Below are 5,003 nucleotides of genomic sequence, written 5' to 3' on the forward strand. Positions count from 1 at the left end.
CGGGCTCGGGGCCGGCCTGCGAGCGGGTAAGTCCGCCTGCTGGGAGGCGGGGGCCGGGCACAGGCGGGGGGCGGGGAAGGGGCCGGACACGCTTGCGCACACGGCCGGGGAGCCGACTGGGGAGCGGGCGGGCAGGAGGAGGAAGGGCGGGGTGGGGGAGGAGGAAGGACTCGACTCGGGAGATCCTGCTTGCGGGCGGGGCCGATGCCGGGGGCTCGCGATGGTCCGGGAGCCGCGGAGGCCGGCGTAGAGGGCAGGCGGCGGGGCCAGGAGCGAGGGGCGCGGAGGGGTCGACCGACCGGGCAGGCGCGGAGGGGCGGGAGGTGAGGGTTGAGTTCTGGCGGGCGCAGCCTGTGAGTGGCACCAGGATGGATATGCCCAACGCAGCCTCTGCACACCCTCCTGGAAACAATGAGACCCAACAAAGGGTTCTCCGCTCTCCCACGCGATGAACCGTGTCCTTCCCTCGCTCGGGAAAGTGAGGCACAGAAGAGGGAGGGCCACCTGCACTCCCCATGCACGGTGGCCAGGTGTCCTGGACGGAGACCTGGACCCTCCCTCTGCCCTAGTCTCGACCTGCCACCCCCAAACTGCTCCCTCTGCAGCCTCTTTGCACACCCTCTCTTTGGCCCTGAGAAAGCTTCTCAGTTGCTGTTCCTTACTGAAGGCGCCAAACATCCTGTCTCCAGGGGAAACCCCATCAGGCCCTTACCCTGGTTCCTGGGGCCACCCACCCCAATCAAACCTGGGAACTACTCAGGCCGAAGAATAGTCCAAAAGTCACCCGCAGGACAATCCCCATCCCCCGAGACACTCTTCCATAGGTGCACAGCATTTACTGAGCGCTTAGTGTGAACAGCCTGATGCTGGGGGCTCCAGGGCTCCAAGGAAAAACGTAAGACACCCCCCGCCCCCCCCGGAAGCTTACTAGAAAGAAGGCTCACAGTGGACTCCCACTCAAAAATAAGTTAGGACATAAAAGCTTTTGCACAGCAAAGGAAACCATAAACAAGATGAAAAGACAACCCTCAGAATGGGAGAAAATATTTGCAAATGAAGCAACTGACAAAGGATTAATCTCCAAAATTTACAAGCAGCTCATGCAGCTCAATAACAAAAACCAAACAACCCAATCCAAAAATGGGCAGAAGACCTAAATAGACATTTCTCCAAAGATATACAGACTGCCAACAAACACATGAAAGAATGCTCAACATCATTAATCATTAGAGAAATGTAAATGAAAACTACAATGAGATATCATCTCACACCAGTCAGAATGGCCATCATCAAAAAATCTACAAACAATAAATGCTGGAGAGGGTGTGGAGAAAAGGGAACCCTCTTGCACTGTTGGTGGGAATGTAAATGGATACAGCCACTATGGAGAACAGTATGGATGTTCCTTAGAAAACTACAAATAGAACTACCATACGACCCAGCAATCCCACTACTGGGCATATACCCTGAGAAAACCATAATTCAAAAAGAGTCATGTACCACAATGTTCATTGTAGCTCTATTTACAATAGCCAGGACATGGAAGCAACCGAAGTATCCATCAGCAGAAGAATGGATAGAGAAGATGCGGCACATATATACAATGGAATATTACTCAGCCATAAAAAGAAACAGAACTGGGCTTCCCTGGTGGTGCAGTGGTTGAGAGTCCGCCTGCCGATGCAGGGGACACGGCCTTGTGCCCCTGTCCGGGAAGATCCCACGTGCCGCGGAGCGGCTGGGCCCGTGAGCCATGGCCGCTGAGCCTGCGCGTCCAGAGCCTGTGCTCTGCAATGGGAGAGGCCACAACAGTGAGAGGCCCACGTACCGCAAAAAAAAAAAAAAAAAAAAAAAAAAAAAAAGGAACAAAACTGAGTTATTTGTAGTAAGGTGGATGGACCTAGAGTCTGTCATACAGAGTGGAGTAAGTCAGAAAGAGAAAAACAAATACCGTATGCTAACACATATATATGGAATCTAAAAAAAAAAAAAAGTGGTCATGAAGAACCTAGGGGCAAGACGGGAATAAAGATGCAGACCTACTAGAGAAGGGACTTGAGGATACGGGGAGGGGGAAGGGTAAGCTGTGACAAAGTGAGAGAGTGGCATGGACATATATACACTACCAAACGTAAAATAGATAGCTAGTGGGAAGCAGCCGCATAGCACAGGGAGATCAGCTCGGTGCTTTGTGACCACCTAGAGGGGTGGGATAGGGAGGGTGGGAGGGAGGGAGATACAAGAGGGAAGAGGTATGGGGACATATGTATATGTGTAACTGATTCACTGTTATAAAGCAGAAACTAACACACCATTGTAACGCTATTATACTCCAATAAAGATGTTAAAAACAAAAAATAAGTTAGGACAGGATGTGACCAAGTGTAAGGTGTGCGTAACTGACAAAGAGGGTTCACGGAAATGCCAGCTCAGGCTCACTTCAGCTGAAACTGGAGGGTTTATCTGCTAAGAACATATAACAGAGGAAGCTCTACCCTGCGTAAGCAAAGTGGAGAAGGCAGGGTGAAGATAGAGGGCTTCAAGTGCTTCCACAGGTGACTCTCCATCCTAAGTCCCACCTTGCGTGGGCAGAGGTTTTTCCTACATTTCCCCAGTGTCTAAATTATGCTTGAACAGTGCCTTTGGCTTTGTCAATCAAGCATTCATCCAACAAATGTTTATTGTGTATCAGCTCCAGGTCTGGCACAGTGACTGAAGTCTCTGCCTGGGTCAAGGTTAGAGGAAGAGGGAATAGCCTCCCTGGTACGTGGGTGGGAAAAGTGGCCCACAGAGTAAGCAATCACCCAAAGCGACTAGGTGAGTGTGGCAGAGCTGACCTGAGAATCAGCCCAGCTCCTAAACTTTGCAAACTCCTTAATGAACGAGATCTAAACACAGTTGGCAGTTCTTGTTATGAGCCATGTAAACTTCACTCTGTGGGAAAACAGAACTGAAGGGCCAAATTTTGCTCCTGGAGACCTGATTTCCAACTCTGCCTCGGTCACTAAGTAGCTTTAATTTTCTTACTAGAAAAAAATGGAAATAACTGTGCTTATTCAAAGGGATGTAAGTTCAAATGGATACACATTTGCTCTGGCAGTATAAGGTGCTGTATAAGTACGTGCTTTTATTATGCACACGGAACCAGTAAGCTGTATTCAGATCTCCTCCCTTCCCCCTCCCCCAGCTTATCCCAGACCTGGTTACTGGGTGCCCAGAAGCTAACGGAGATCCTGACTCCTCCCCTTAGGCCACAATGTGCTTAGAATTTTTTTTTTTTTTTTTTTTTTTTTTTTTTGCGGTAGCGGGCCTCACCGTTGTGGCCTCTCCTGTTGCAGAGCACAGGCTCCGGACGCGCAGGCGCAGCGGCCACGGCTCACGGTCCCAGCCGCTCCGCGGCACGTGGGATCTTCCCGGACCGGGGCACGAACCCGCGTCCCCTGCATCGGCAGGCGGGCTCTCAACCACTGCGCCACCAGGGAAGCCCTGTGCTTAGAATCTTTTCCCTCCAGTTTCCTAATGGCACAGCCAGATGCTTAGCTGGCTGCCTAGAACCCACATCATCTGTGGGGCAGGAGGAAAGGATTCTGGTACTTTTCACCTGGAGCCCCTCCCGGCTCCACTGCCCCCCTTGCCCATCTACAAGGCACTGGGATTTGCTTAGCAAGAGGCAGTGTGGTGGGACAAGCGGGGCTTCGGCTCCTAAAACTGTTCCTGTCGGAGACCAGCTGTGCCAAGGGCGTATCAAGACACCCTGAGGGTCAATGGTCTGGGTCCTGGTCCCCTTCCAAGCCATGCTGCCTCCATTCCCACCTCCTCTGCGCCCCCTTTACCTCTCTGGTTCTGTCTCTGCTGTGGAGGAGGTGGCGGACAACACTCTGCTAGGGCGACCAGGGAGCTTCTCTCTCTCTAGGGAGTCTCTCTCTCTAGGGAGTAGAGGGAGGAGACAGAGGAGCAAAGGGCGAGGGAGGGGCAGGTGCATCTGGAGCTGGGAGGCCCTGGACTTGTGGCCCACCCCCGGGCAGGCAGGGGTGTGTGTAGGAGGCGTGGCACCCTCGACACATGTGTCTCACAGGCTTTTGGCTCCTGTCCTTCACATGTGCCACGTTAGCATCCTGCCGACCAGGAGGAGGGAACAGCAAGATGCCGTTTGAGGAATAAACCCAATCCAGCATCTCAGACGCTTTTAAAAATAGCAACTCCGGGATGGTGTTTCAGCTCCTATTTTTATCAGATTTATATGGCTGGACGCTGGAGCTGAGCTGTTCCCAGGGTTCTCAATAGCAGCAGACATCACTATTGTAGTCTTAGAAACCTGCCGTAAGGCGAAGGCTAAAATGCACTCCAGGAACCTGTCGGCTGGACGGGATCCTTGAGAAGCCACTGCACACAGCCCTTGTCTCTTTTGGGGCCATGATCAATTAACCACAGAGAGTTTATGGCTTGCTTTTTGCCTTCAAGTCTCTTGGTTACCATGACTTCAGTGCATAATTGAGGATTCACTGCCTTCTAATCCAGAAGTCCTTTTTAATATCTAACCCCAATATACTGGCTGCGTCCTTTAGGCCCTTCTCGCGGTAGAAAAATGGCAGGTAACATTTATAGGTCTTACCATGTCCACAAAATCCTCTTACTTAATCCTCACAAAGCCCCTCGGGGTAGGCACCGCTATCACTCCTGGCTTACAGACAGTTACATAACTTGCCCGAGATCATATCTGGTTATGGTGCAGGTTCTATGCCAGAGTCACCAGACCATGCTGGCTCTCAAAGGAGGCGGTTCCAAACACTAAGCAATTTCCCCTTCGCCTTGACTTTCATTTCTTCCTCATGATCCTGAAGGAGAAACTGGTCAGGGTACTACTGGACGTGTGTGCCCCATGCTAGAAGCCAAGTTCTAGGTCCCGGCTGCGCTGAGCCACTGTCTCCCTGCCTGCTGGCCTCGGCTTGTGCTGGCCACGCGGCTCTCAGGCTTCAGCCCGGAAGTCTGGCTTCTCTCAGCAT

Source organism: Leucopleurus acutus, assembly GCF_964270905.1.
Source record: "Leucopleurus acutus genome assembly, chromosome: 8".
Lineage (NCBI taxonomy): Eukaryota > Metazoa > Chordata > Mammalia > Artiodactyla > Delphinidae > Leucopleurus > Leucopleurus acutus.